Source organism: Typopeltis vanoorti, chromosome 2, assembly GCF_054136105.1.
Source record: "Typopeltis vanoorti isolate ZY-2024b chromosome 2, IOZ_Tvanoo_1.0, whole genome shotgun sequence".
NCBI lineage: Eukaryota > Metazoa > Arthropoda > Arachnida > Uropygi > Thelyphonidae > Typopeltis > Typopeltis vanoorti.
This window is the reverse complement of record NC_143550.1, coordinates 119,779,461-119,795,108: the sequence shown is the minus strand read 5'-3', so window position 1 is coordinate 119,795,108 and position 15,648 is coordinate 119,779,461. Positions and strand designations below refer to the sequence as shown.

General features: G+C 35.9%; 1 protein-coding gene across 1 annotated transcript in view; it reads right to left on the bottom strand.

The window, feature by feature from the left end:
- The window catches only part of LOC150109381 (ras-related protein Rab-27A-like), a 122,260-nt gene extending 109,665 nt beyond the window's left edge, over positions 1-12,595 (bottom strand). Inside the window, exon 1 of the mRNA XM_090407795.1 lies at positions 12,386-12,595. The gene's annotated coding sequence lies outside the window, so the exon portion shown is untranslated. The remainder of the gene's footprint in view (positions 1-12,385) is intronic.
- Positions 12,596-15,648: the final 3,053 nt, after the last annotated feature.

Sequence of the window (15,648 nt, the reverse complement as noted above, 5' to 3'; positions counted from 1 at the left end):
CTAACTCACTTTTAGTTGAAAAGCCCTTATAATGAAGAATGTGGTTCTTCGCATCCCGGAATTCGAACTCAGGTCTTTCAAACCACAGAGCATGGTAGTTACCGACTTAGCTATGGAGGCCCTCTTAGACAATACAGTATTACAAATTCTCAAATCAATTCAAAGAAGTCAGAGCAAAACAGAAAATAGAATGTCTCGATTTTAAAGATTATACGTCATCGATAGCTGGATGAATGCCTATAGGTGAGGATGAATCAATCAGTTTTATCTGATCAAATATAAATTATTCGATGTACATTTAAAAATCAGGCACGACGGAAAAATAGTTACAAATACGAAGCCATTAACTAAGAAATGCCTAGGAACAGCAAGTTTGGAGGGCGGCAAAACCAGAAAAAAATTGTATCTCAGTCATAAAAATACTTTTTTTTTTAAACATATGCTTTCTTGAATTTAGGAGCAGCAAAATAGCACTAGTCAAGAGGCGGCATATATCCTAACAACGGCCCTGATTGATTTTCACATATTTTAAGCAAGCTGTATCAAGCAAACTTGTGCTCGAAACGTTTGATTTCGAAATCGATAATTTTTGAACAATTTAATTTTAAATATGGTCAAACAATACAAATTTACATGGAACTATCAGAATCGTTTAACAAAATTTATTTTTTTGGGGCAACTGTAAAGTTGTAGTTGCTCATCATGTTATACTAGAAAACTTGCAATTACTGGTGCTCTGAGTTGTTAACAATCGGTTAACGTTAGAAAATTTACAAATCTAGTTATTTGGGAACCCAGGAAGATATGTGACCTGAATTCAAAGATAGTGAACGGAAAACTGTGACAATCAAAGCCAAGGTTCAGTCAAGAGCAAATCTCGTAAGATATACAGTTCATGAGATAACCAGGATGCATGCAAACCAAAAAGGACACTGGTCCGGAAGTTTAGGATTTATTCAGCTTATGGAAAACTCGAGCATATAATCAGAACATTCAACAAATGCCATATGAGATATGTTTGCCCGATGATAAAGCGGGCATGAAAACCTCTTATCTGGCGAAATAAGTTTGAATTACTTTATCGCAGAGTAATCTGCGAGTGAAGGAAAGCAGAGAGGGATGCGAATAGTACTCTAAAATTCAAAAATTGCAAGTAAACAAGAAAAATACCCAATAAGAAGCCCCAAATTAAAACGAAGAGCTGCAAAACCAAGAAGATACGATTTATTGTGATCAGAAGAAATAATGTACACATGCCTACTTGCGCATCAGTCGTTCATTAGATTTGGATATAACAAGCAAAGAAGAAAGCGAGGTACACGGTGGGTGGCACAATTTATGCTATCTGTAACAATAAAAAATAAAATAGATTTAAAAAAAAAAAAAATCAAAAGAAACGATCTGTGGCTCGCATCAGTTTGCAGACACAAGGTTTGAAAATGCTAAATACTGGAATTGTTACTTCTTCTGGCAGAAGAGGAAAATATTCGCTTTCAAGTACCTCAAGTTGACGAGAGAGTCACGGGTACCCGAAAAGCATGTTAGTAATAGTTGTGTATCCATTGATAATAACTTCTATAAAGTACGAACACACCACGGAGTACTTAAACAACTACATCCCAGAAGTGAATTTTTGATTTTCAAGGAAAAAGCTGATATCGGGTTCGATTCCTTAAGGCGAAAAAAAAAAAAAAAAGTTGGTTTAGTAAATTCGAAGCTAAATAATGTGTGGATGCAGCTGCTTACGTTTTTACAAGCTTACTGGAAAACAGTGTCTATGAAAATACCTGTAAAAAAAAAAAAAAAAGACTGCTCTTATTTACTCCCCCCCCCCTTTTTTTTTTTTACAGGTATTTTCATAGACACTGTTTTCCAGTAAGCTTGTAAAAACGTAAGCAGCTGCATCCACACATTATTTAGCTTCGAATTTACTAAACCAACTTCTCATTCTTTCATTCCACTGATCGTTATTTTTTAGAACAACCTTCCTCACACTGTTTTGCTCAAAGCCTAGGACAGCTGCTCGAGAAACACATCGGTAAGTTCCTTCATTCCTTCTTTCTCCTTAATCACTTGTTAGTACAAGAGGACATCGCTGTGTTATAGGTTTCGCAACTTAGTTTTCAATGTTTGTAAAAATGTTCATAAGGCCTACTTCGTTAAATAATACCAGTAATCTCTATGAAAATGTAAAAATAATATTTCTTGAGAAAATAACTGATTCGATGATTTTCCTTTCATAAGTCATCGAAAATTTTCGGTGAATTTTCTTGCAATGAACTGTTTTGAATTTTATGGAAACACAGTACAATTCTGTTCTTGCATTTCTTCCAATATGAATTTCTATTCCAAAATTTGGTATGCAGATCCGTCCGTATTAGAAGTTAGTTTTGCATGAATTGTTGACATTCTGAAAGCGTTGCTTGCATGTATATCACAAGGTTTCTTTAACCATGCTACCGGCCAAGATGTTTATAGACGTCAAGGTTATTAATATGCACTTGACGTCTATAGACGTCAAGTGCATATTAAAATTGTAATACCATTGATTTTACATTGAAATACATGATGGATACGTATTTGATCGATAATGGCCGGTAAGATGGTTAAAGAAAGACTGAAGAGCACTGTTATCGGGAATTATTATTATTATTATTATTATTATTATTATTATTATTATTCAGGCCTCCATGGAGTCAAAAGACTCATCGTGGGAGGTCCTTCCTAAGAACATAAAGTCTGTCAAGACTCATCGAGGGGCAGTCCCTTCTAAGAAACACAAAGTCTATCAACCACTCCCTAAACTCACTGACCGTTCCGGCCCCCCACCAATCCATTCCACGGTTCAACCACCCCTCACCCTCCCGCTCACATCCCCCCGCAATCCCCAGGGATTCCCCCCGTCACCACTCCCCCGGCTGCTCAACCAAGCGAAAGAACTCCCCAGCGTCAACCCTGCAACCACCTCTCAACAGTTCAAAAGTCTCAATCATATCACCTCTCCTTCCTCCATCCACCAAACTCCGCAGTCCACACTCCCCCAGCCAATCCCCACAACCAAAACTGCACAGTCCCGAAACCACCCCCGTCATCCGTCCCTGTACCCCTTCCACAGTCAATCCATCCCCCAAAATCCCGGGGACCAAATCTGAGAACAACAGTCCAAGTGTGGTCCGATCAGAGACCTATACAACGGAATGACAACCCTTCCACCTCTGCAGGTCAGCGCCCCTCTCATGAATTATCAATGGAATTTGTCGTCAATGAAAGAAGGAAGCGTCGGGGGGTTATAAACAATCAAAAAAGCAAAAATCCATCCGAAAAGAAATGACGCCAATTTGCAAAGTGTAAGGGATCTTGCTCAGAAGACCTTCGTGCCCAACCCAATCAAATCGTCGGCCTGGTGGACAGACTAGACAGCATTTTTGCTCTCCAATCTAAAGGCAGCTATAGATGTAAATTCTACTGTAGAAACGTTTCTGGAGATTTCTTTAAGTAGTAGATGATTGTTCTTCATCCTCGTTGTGGGCCTGAAGTGGCATGAAAGTTTCATCATTGATCTCTGGAGTAGTGTCCCCAGATTATCTAATCCTCAACTTATCCACGATACTGATGTGCTTAATCCATATTTACAACCGTACAGGAATGGAATTGACATAAAAATTGTTCCGTAATATCAAGAGCAACCGACTATACCCATTGGAACACTCCATCGATTCTGTCCACAGCTTAGAGACAAAAGCTCTCCTGTGAGCTCTGTGGAAGAAGTGACATTAACAATATAGTTTAAATGAATTACTGATATGAATCCAGCCTGTAGAGGGTGCGTATCATTTTCGAAACTGTTGGTGGATACAATCTTATCCACACATGTAATGTGTGGATAAGATTGCTACCGATTGCAAATCTTTGGTACTTTGTCCAGCTGCATTGGCTCAAGTGGAGAAAATGAGTTATGGAACGTGCACAATCAATCAACTAAAGAAAATTACTTCCGCATGGGAAGCTGAATTGCAGAAAACGATAGATGTGAGGAAAGTCAAACCCTTGCCATATCTCTTGTTTGGCACAGAATGAAAAGGATATAATATACTCTGGCAGGTCTTTTATGGGACAAACAATGTACTGCAGTACTCCGCACACATATTTATGGTTTCTATACGAAAATGCATTACATATAACACTTCCAGGAGGACAATAGCGTTTCTATTCTTCAACCCAAAAGGTTCAAGAATGAATTGGAGTGCAATAATTGGAATCCTATCGAATGCTGATAGTATTCTGAAAGGTGCATGATACAAAACTTCTACCAGAATCACTTGCATGCAATATGCATTGCAGAAAGAGTAGCATAGAATCCATCCAGAAGTTAAACCCATTCTTGTAGTGTTAAAACAATTATTAATGGATAATAGCAGTACAACTTGTTATGCCTATCCTCAATTTTTTTTTTCCACTGGTCACTGTGCATATTAAATATGAGAATGAAAGAAATTTAAGAAAAATTTACGAAAATATCTTAATCAAGATATTTTCGTAAATTTTTTAAATTTAAATTACGAAAATCCTGATGAATGAGGTGAAACTAAAAATTGCCATTAAGTACCACCTATCTTCGATTTAAAAAAAAAAAAAGTGGTAACAGTAACATTCAAAACTAAATAAAAATTACTCCTTATTTTCACTGATAAATTAATACCACGAATCTCCTTGAGTAATAAGATGATGTTTCATTCATGTAAACGAAAATTTCAAATATGGTTTCAACACTGATATTAAGTTGGTATTGAAGCCATTTTTGAAATTTTCATGGATAAATTTTAAATATTTATATTAATATTACGAATGAAGCAGTTATCGGTTGGTTTGTTGTGGTTTCCAGCTGACGCTTCATGTTGCACAATGGACTAAACTGGCTTGAGAAGATTCAAATTTACCCTTAAAAACTAGTAATCGGAAGAGAAAAGTGGCTGGAGTGCATACGATAGTTACGTATGGTGAAACCCATAATGGGTGGGTGGGTGTAGGGGGGGGGAATCATGGTAGTTACAGTAAAAGCTAGCGAAAATTTCAAAATAAGTAAAAATTCTCACGAGGAATGAAAAAAAAAAAGGAATTTGAAATCCAAATTATAAACATGACAATCGCTGGATGAACAAGCAAAGAATCGGAGCAGTATTGAGAAGACATTTCCAACATGCTCAAATAGTAATTTGTAATCAGAAACTTGACTAACCGCGTTCTAGGATATACTGATGAAGATTACGAGGATAGGTTGTAGTTGGTTGAGTATTTAGCTTTAGACCAGGCACGTGCATATGTTTGGCAACGGGGGGGGGGGGGTATTATTCAACAGACGTCTGTTTGCAAAGAGAACGCGATGGTGCGCGTGTTGAGGAGAGAAAAACTTTTTTTTTTTCTTTCTGGGAGGGGAGAAAATCCTGCATTTCCTAAGAAAAAAGTTAATGCAGTCATAAAAAAAATAGTAAACTGGTAAATGTAAGATTTGTGAGTAATATTTTTTTTAACTTGGAAAATAATTTAGCTTTATTAATAATAATATTATTATTACATGTCATCCCCAAGGTATCCAAGACTCATCGCGGGAGGGTACTCCGCTCCACACAAAACTCTGTCTCTAGTACTTAATGTTTCATCCATACAATGCCATCTACCGCCCACCAATAGTACTGTTTGTAAATTGTGCGAATTCTTTGGCCGATTTTCCTGTGTGCGGAATGAAAACCGAAGTTTCCGTGAGGGAAAAAAACTAAACTTCCTTCGAATGAGATCGGCTAACTCACCTTCTGCACTACGGAGGCGCCAAAACATAATAATAATAATAATAATAATAATAATAATAATAATAATAATAATAATAATAATAATAATAAAAGGTCGAGTTTTATTATTATAAAACCGCCCACCGCCCACCAATAGTACTGTTTGTAAATTGTGCGAATTCTTTGGCCGATTTTCCTGTGTGCGGAATGAAAACCGAAGTTTCCGTGAGGGAAAAAAACTAAACTTCCTTCGAATGAGATCGGCTAACTCACCTTCTGCACTACGGAGGCGCCAAAACATAATAATAATAATAATAATAATAATAATAATAATAATAATAATAATAATAAAAGGTCGAGTATTGAATTTGTAATATCTCCTTTATCAATCTATACCATTCCACACCGTACTTTGCTGGATTTCGGAATGTGGAAATTACGCTTACAAGAGTAGCCGCTTAAAAGAATAAAAAGTTAGGATATGGTCACTGACTAACGTAAAGAAAGATAAAAGATAATGTATAATACGTGCTTAATTTTTTCTCAAGGCAATCAGCGAATGAAACTGGAAGAAAGTAACATAACAATAATGACTAATTTTTACAATATGGTATTTACAGTTTTGATCTTTAAACATTCCTTTAAAAAATTCCATAAAAATTTGTTGAGTAATATTTCTTATAACAAAAGCACTACTTTTACTTTATGTGAGACAGAGGAATATTTTGCGCAACCAGTGAACACAAATGCTATTTTCACTTTGTGAAAAATAAGCATTAGTGTCAAGTTTGCCTGCCAGGGCACATGTTGAAATTGTTATTATTTTAATTTAGTGATATTTTATGTTCCTTTTACATGATGGGATAGTGCAGTGGCCAGTTAAGCAATTCTTGCGGAACTCTATTACTTAATGCAGTAGATATTCTAAATATTACAAGAAACAAGAATTCAGAACGGCATAGAAGGTATCCTACTATCCAAGAACTGTACAAGCCTTCTTAGTTCAGCGGGTTAATCATTAAATTCTTGATAGTGCCCTAACAGGCTATACAGGCTACTACGAGGGTGGTCTGAAAAGTTCTCGGCCTAACAATGAAAAACGAATTTATAATTTCAAAATTATTTTTATTTTTCAACATTATCTCCATTAAGACTAATACATTTATGCCAGCGCCATTATCCCGTCCCTGTAGTGGTTCTCAGTAAGATCTACAAAATACCCCTCTACACTTCTTTATGCGAAGAAAAACGCTGACCAGCGAGGAAGAGTTTTAGTTTTGGGAAGAGATAGAAGTCAGAGGGAGCCAAATCTGGGGAATAGGGTGGATGTTCTAACAATTTCATAGTGCAGATCCCTTAAATTTTCCCATTGCCAAAACACCTTTGTGGGCAGATGCATTGTCCTTATGAAAGATGATTTTTTTCTTCTGCAAACCGGGTCTTTTCACACGAAATGTTTCGTCTAGTCTGGTTAAAAGAACAGAATAATATTTCCTGGTTTTACCCTTTTCAAGATACTTCGTAGACAAAATGCCTTTAGCATCCCAAAACACTGATGCCATGACCTTTCCTGTTGATGGAATAGACTTTGTCTTCTTTGGCGCTGAACAACAGGTTTCTGTCCACTGTTTTGACTGCTGTTTGGATTCTGGTGTGTAATGGTGAATCCAAGTCTCATCCATAGTAATAAATCGAAGCACAAAATCAGTTTTATTCTTGTTAAAATGCTCCAAGCACTGTTCAGAGATTTTCATGCGAGTGCCTTTTTGATCCGCTGTGAGCAACGGCACCCATCTTGCACAAAGTTTTTTCATTTGCAATCTCCATGCAAAATATATCCTACACGTTCTTTCAAAATGCCTATAGTCTCAGCAATTTCACGCACTTTGACTCGCCGGTCATCCAATACCATATCGTGCACTTGATCAATGATTTCTGGTGTTGTTACACTTTTTGGATGTCCTTGACGTGGATCATCTTCAGGGCTGGTACGGCCAGGTTTAAACTCGGCAGCCCATTTCTTAATTGTCGAAAAAGAAGGAGAAGAGTGCCCATAAACTTTTATGAACTTCAAATGAATTTCTCTTGGCGTTAAATCTTCTTTTACAAAGAATTTTATAACCGCACGATACGCAAGTTTATCCATTTCAAGGGATACAGACAACACTTTTGCTTCAGACAGCTGCATAAAGCAAACTACTTGATACAATGACTTACAATTTCACATGGATGCTTATGACAGATGTTCCAACTTAAAAAAATAATGCCGATACTGTTGCCATCTATGGTCGAGGCTGAGAACTTTTCAGACCACCCTCACAGAATAGTATTACACGAAGAGTGTATATTATTACTAACTTCGTATAGGTAATTTTTCTCCGATAGTATCTGTCAGAACTCCAATATTGTCATATCTGCTATTTATGTCTTATAGGGTACTTCTGATTACATCAATCCTCCTATATCTTGGCTTTCTTCTGGTTCTCTTTCCTGCCATCTTGGCATTTAAACATTCGTTTTACTAACCTTCCCTCTCTTTCTGTTTAAATGACCATTTAACATTTCACATACCACCTGAGATTAGTTGTGCTCACATGAATATTCTTGAATGCTCATGTCAAGTTCCTCTCTAGTATCTTCATATTTAATATGATTTTGTAGCTGATGCCATCTGTTCATCCCCTTCCAGATTTTTCTCAGAACTCCCATATGTGTGGTCTCCAGTTTTAGATCAAGAGTTTTATTTCTAATTCAGCTCACAGATTCATAAGCCCACAGATCCAGAGATCCGTGGGCTTATGAATTGAAAACTGTTGTGTATACCGCTAGTTTAGTGTTTTGACTGATTTCTCTCATATTCCACCTTTGCTTATTCTGTTGTCTATTCCCATATTTAATTTGGAAACAGACAACAGTTATTTCACTTGTTATAGAAGTTCCCCATTAATGTTTTCAATGTTCTTGACTATTTTCATAGCCTTTGCATTTTAGTGGCTGATTTTCATATTAATTTCATAATAACTTCAATAACAGATTTGTTATTGAAGTTATTCAATTTGGTTAAAGAACCTTGAAGACTTGCACTGGATTTATTAAGGGGTATAATATTATTTGCATAAAGTATGCAAATAAGTTGAATTTCTCCAATTTTAATATCAAGCCTAATGACACTTTCCTTCACAATGGGATCCATATAAATGATGGATAATTGTGGAGAGGGTATGCAATGGGATCCATATAAATGATGGATAATTGTGGAGAGGGTATGCACCATGGTCTCACACTTGGAACATCAAACCATAATCCTGTATTTTCTTCATTGGTGGGTTGGGTCGTTTAAATTAGTGCTGATGCAGTAGTCTGCAAAGTCCCTCCTGATAACTGTTATGATCTTAGGTCTGCAGAAAAAATACCATAGTTTAGATTCCATTCTAGTCGTCGACCAGAGGCACGTTTTCTAGGCTCCTTTTTTTTTTAACCCTATTCCTGATTGAATCGATCTTTGGCAGTAGCAAGTAGGTTTGTTTTCCAGTTAAAAAAACTAGAACTTTTGGTCTTGCAAAATCGAAACTAGTACACATTAAATATAGATTACAATAATGAGATACCTCTTACAGCTGCCTACCGATTTCTAAAAAAAAAAAAAAAAAAAATTGCCATTAGAGAGAGAGAGAGAGAGAGAGCTGACTCTACTTCCTCTTTTGGAAATGAAAATTAAATTACACAATTCATTTAAACTGTACAGTAAGCCCATGATTTATTTGCTTTTTTTACTGCATGTGCTAAAAAGACTAATCTGTTACTACTACTATGTGGTAAAAAATGGATATTATTCACCCTGTTGAGAATCTATAATATATTTTGGATACATGGATAAAATACCCTATGACATCGAATGACTTAGTAAGATTTATGGAAGTTATGGATGAAAGGTCAAAATTTTTGTGGCTCAGACAATGAGACAAACATCTCTCTCTCTCTCTCCCTTTGTTAAAACCAGAAAACAAAGGCGACATATGAGTTAACAGACATGAATGATAGATTGTCATCTCGTGGATTTAGTTCCTTGACAATCCCAAATAGTATGGTCCAACTAAAAATAACATTTTTCGGGGGAGGGCAACGATCTAAGTTCAAATTAGACCTCGAAATGAGATGAGTGCACTGGAAAGTATTTTTACATATATCTCATTTTTCTGAATGCTTCATGGAGTCATCGACAATAAGTACAAGAAATGGTTCTTAAACTTGTTTTAATACAGTACAAATCGATCGATCTTATACTTTCCCTCACTGGAAACTAAATTTTTTCTTTTCACTGGCGAAATACCGAAGAAACTGGAAGTTCTCAGAGACAGATAAGAAAGTGACACGAATTATGAAGTTGTTAGGGGAACCTGGTTGAATTTCTTTTCTTTTCTTTTTTTTTTTTTTTTCCTGGGTTGTATTGACAGATTTAACAGACACATATACCGAAGATAAATCGAAAAGACCTTCAATATTATTCATTTTCATGGCTTTTGTAAACTCTTTTTAATGATTTATTTATGATATATTGCTGAATATTTATATTGTAATAGTACATGGATTTCACAATATGCAAGTGAATTTTTTAGATTTTGCAAAGGAGGCATTTGATAGGTTGCCACATGATAAACTGATATTGAAGCTGCAGCGTATTGGTTTGGCTATTAAGTTGGTGGTGTTAATTGGCAATTGGTTGTCTGATAGATATCGAAGGATCGTGTGTTCAGAGGCAATATCGGGAAAAAGGAAAGGGTCCAGCACAGAGCCCAGTGGAGTTCCCCAGGGCTCTGTACTGGGACCACTACTTTTCAACATTTACATCAAGATACTGTCACTGAAATTCCAAGGGATATTCAATTGTTTACGGATGACGTGAAGCTGGGAAAATTATTAAAAGTAGTGCTGGTGTAGTGGCTCTTCAGGAGGATCTGAATAAGGTGGAAATATGGATAGATGAATAGGGGTTACCAGTTTAGTGTTACTAAATGTAAGGTTTTGAATTTTAGGATCTGCAGATGGGGTATGCACACTCTATATGCGGAAGTATACTGGAGGAAGTTCAGGAATGACGGGATCTTGGGGTTATGATGGGTCGAAATTCAAAACTTAAGGGTAATGTTGCAAAAGTGATTAAGACAACTCGGAGGAACGCTGCAGTATTAACACTAATCGGTAGAGATAAAATGAGAGTGATTCCATTGTATAAAGCCCAGATCAGACCACATCTGGGCTACTGTGCTAAGATCTGGTCAACGGAGTTTAGAGCGGGATGAAAATATACTTTGGAGATGGTGCAGAGGTGGTTGACAAAAATGATTTCCGGACTGTGGAATATTAGCTATAAGGATAGATTGGAGCCATGTAATATGGGAGTTTGGGTAATAGAAGACGAAGGAGTGATATGATATGATGGAGTGATATGACGTTTAAGTTCTTGAGGTATTTACTCGATGGATAATACGAGAGAGATTTTCAGACAGTGAAAATTAAGGAAGGGACAAGAACTAGAGGCCATCCTAGAAATTACGCAAAGAAGTGGTGAATAAGGAGTTGAGAAATTTTCTTCTTCACGTGGAGACTGGTGGATGAGTGGAATGCATTGCTTAAGTATGCTGTGAATGCTAAGAGTGTGAATGAGTTTAAACTTCGATATGATAAGCTACATTGGTATGTTATAGACAGGAGAAATTTTCTGTAATACAATATAATGCAATAATGTATACTTCTTATATAATGTAAGTACGAGTAATTTTTAATGGTATAAACCTCTCTCTCTCTCTCTCTCTCTCTCTCTCTCTCTCTCTCTCTCTCTCTCTCTCTCTCTCTCGATGAGTCTTTGACTCTAGGAAAGTTGATGTAAAAACAACAATAATATAAAAATATTGACCACAGGTAGAAATTGTTTTCTGTCATTAGCGTTTATCATTAGGATCTACAAGTTCATACCGAAGCGAATTTCTTGCCAATTAATACGCTTAAAATGATAAAGTCTGCAAACAAAACCTAAATTGTGATTTCGCTGTTCATTGTTGTAGCTAGGTCGGAAACAACATATGCGATAACCTATAATCCGAAATGTCTCCCCCCCCCCCAATGGACTAAAAACTATAACCATTACCAACCTTATATTGAAGTTAATATAACATTACTAAGCAAACATGTTACCTGATTGGTTTGTTTTCGTTAAAAAAAATAAAATAAAATATATATTAAAAAAAAAAACTGATTAGATTAAAGTATGAGTTTTTTGTCGTATTTTATATATTATAATATTGCATACGGCATAACTGACGAACAAATTCTTTATACTCTGATAATATTATATCGCATAAAATGTTATGCGATATATTATATTATTTAATAATAATATAATATAAAAATATTATATTATTATTAAATATTTTAAAAAAATGAACATGATTCAAGGAATTAATATATCCCCCCTCCCCCTGCCCTCTAACGATCATAAACAGGATGCTCTAGCTCTGTGAAATATAGCTTCCGGGCAGAGGACGCGCGCGCAATACCACCGTTTTCCGTTATTTGCTTATCTATGCTACTAAAGCGTTACTTACTTGTTGCTTACGTTCGCTACAGTCAGATGTTCATCGAAAAAAGTTGAATGATCTTTCCGAGTTATCCCGGTTATATCTGGTTCTTTTCTTTTACTTTATTTTCAATTTTTGCTTAAAACAGTTCATCCATCTTATGCAATTTTCAAAAACTACCTCTTCGGAATCAAACAGTAAATATAAAACACAGTAAGAAAACTCATACGCGCTGACGTCCACGACGGCTTAACAGGTGGTTTTTTTTTTTCAGTTCACTCACAGAAGCGCCACCTGATGACAACGAAAAGGAAAGGAAAACTAATTTTGGTCCGGAATGCTCTACATCTTCTCCCTAGAATCCTTATACTCCGCAGGCTAAGAAGCAGTTATCCGTCTTTTTTAATCGTTTTCTCAAAAGCGTTTCTTTACTAAGTTGGAATCTGTTTTATCTGAATCCTGGGAAATAAGGACTGAAGTATTTTTCTTCTTTTCTCCCTTTTTCGTTCATTCTTTTCTTTCTTTCATTTTTTTTCCAAACCCGCCTTTATGTTAATAGTTTGTTATAATGTTTTTGCTTTAAAAAAATCCTAGGCCACATGTGTGGATGCTCAATAGGATGATTACTTTCTTGGTCTGAAACTCATGTAATATAACCAATCAGGTTTATTTGGAAGGCCTACGTAAAAGGCATAAAATTTTCCATTCAATTAATGGGTTTTCCTCAAAGATTTGACGTTGAGCTATGATTAATAAACTTAGCATGTCGTAGTGTCTTAAACTTTATTCCACGGCAGCTCTTAACATGCTGTTATTGTAATTGTTGTTTGAAATAACAGTCGAATCAACTCAATTTATGGAAGTTAGTATATAATGTTTATAATTGCGTGTATTTTCTGACCAGTTTGCCCATTTTTCGGGATGAAGAACCCTGCTGCCTCCATATTGACTAACTCACGTGCAGTTGAAAATTCCTTATGATGGTTCTTTGAGTCCTAAAAGAAATTTGAGCCCAGTCCTTCCGACCAAAAGGTATCGTCGATGTCAATGAGTGACGGAGACTTCTCCCTTTGCATGCAACAGAATCAGTTTTGTGCTAAGTTTATTAATCATAGCTCAACGTCAAATCTTTGAGGAAAATCCATTAATTGAATGGAAAATATTGTGCATGTATAAAAGTATTCAAGAAACAGCACAGGTAACAAAGGAAACACCCAGAAATTCCAAGAAACTTGATGAAAATCAAGATTCTTGAAATTTGATATAATAATTTATCATTGAGTGATAAATTACAACGATAAATTGTACACATTATTATTATTATTATATTTATTTTAATTTTTTTACTCCAACCCATAGATTTATTTGTAAACCTATAATGCATCTGTACTGTGACTGGACTAAGGATTTTTTATCTAATTTTAACGAATTTTTATTTATTCTTTTCTATAGTCCGAACACCTGATCTGGAGACCAAACATGGATTCTGAGGACAATCACAAACAGCCATGCCATTGCGGGATTCGAACCTGCAGCCTGTTGGTTGGAGAGCAAATATTTTAATCACTTAGCTAACTAGACCTGCAGTTTAGGTCTGATGATCCAATTCGAGTAGAAAAGTTTAAGTTCAGAGAAGTTGCCATTACCATTTAAAATACTGAAATCTTCCATGCTCCGTGTAGCATCAGTACTATTGCAAAATGTTTTCATTTTGTTGTATACCTACATTCTGATACTTGTCTACAAAGGATCCCTATGATCCAGCATGAAATATGCCACCTGGAAAAGCCAACTTTTGGAGCGACTAATTTCAGGGAAAACAAAGTACTGATCTGAATATTGTAGAGTGTCAATAGATTAGCCAGAATTATATCCTATTGGTAGTATAAAGAATGGTTTCGATTTTTAATTGTCTGCTACGGAGAACCAGTTAAAACTGTTCCACGAAGGATCGCACCTACCATTCATTCTAATGCTGCACCCATTGGTTGTGAATATTTTTAAACATTATTGGAATGTCCACATATTCTTAGAGAATTGGCTTGAAAGAGGCAGGGTTTAAGAAAGAAGAATTTTTGACCCCTTAACCATACTCATAGCTTAGCTTGAGCTCACGATTAGTGAAGGCTGAAGAATGGAAATTGGCTGTCTACTTGTTTTTATTTTATTTTATTTTAAGTAATAATGGCTAAAAGAGGCCCGGCAACTTGATTTGGGGAATAAAAGGCTTCAGAGACCTTTTATTTCATTTTATTCCAAAGATGCTGTGAACAGTTTTGTTTGGCAACATCTTTGCTGGCTTTATCAGAACTTGTAGATTTCTTAGCATTCATCATGCATTGCTAGTCACAGTTATTTTTAATGCTAGGTAAAAATAAATAAATAAACCACTAAGGATAGCAATGCATGTTGCAGCATAGTAGCACATACTGTGTTGCTACCTTGGGTATGTGTTGCATTGATTCACCAAACTTTGCTTTAGGGCATAGTGGTCCAGTCTCCGCTCATAATTTCTTAAAACAATTAAATTTTTAAGTGGGAAAAATAGGAATAAGATTATGGATAATGTAGTTCGATGTATATTCACAGAGTTTTGTTTACAAAGCATTTTCTTTATTTTAATATCTTTCTTTCTCACTGACATCATTTTTAATCAATTTTCTCACATTTTTTCGTTTTGAAATATTTCCCTGAATTTTTCTGAAATATCACTTTTTTGTCACTCTGCTATATGACTTCATAAGTGGGAACATCTTTTTCAATAATTGTACATATGAAACCATTAAAATAAACATTAAAAAATAAGAGTAATAATAATATTGAAAGACTGAGTAGCTCAGTGAAAGTGGTGTTTGCACTCCAGAGCGCTAAACCACCTGAAGATAGACTTAAGTTCAAGTCTAGCTATTAGTGATAGTCTTGGGCTAGCTATCTCTGATAGCTTTCCCAAGGTTTTCTCGACCGGTTCCCGAGTTAGTCGATCTCTGGCATGGACAAGCGGATTTTTTTCTCCTGGAAACTCGGTTTTTCATCCCGTAAACTCAAGGAAATCGACAATAGAACCCAAACTATTTCAGACATTACAAAATATATTGTTTTTACTTTTAGGTAATTTATTAGTATGATGGCACTTGTTGAGCCGTCTCTTCACTGCGGCTACTTAAATTAGTAATAGCCATGGGCCAGCTATCTATGATTGGCTACCAGTGGAGATTGAACTGCCCATTCAGTCTCCAAAAGTAAGATAAAGGTAAAACGCCTCGCCTACTCACCATATGGGAATAAAAAGG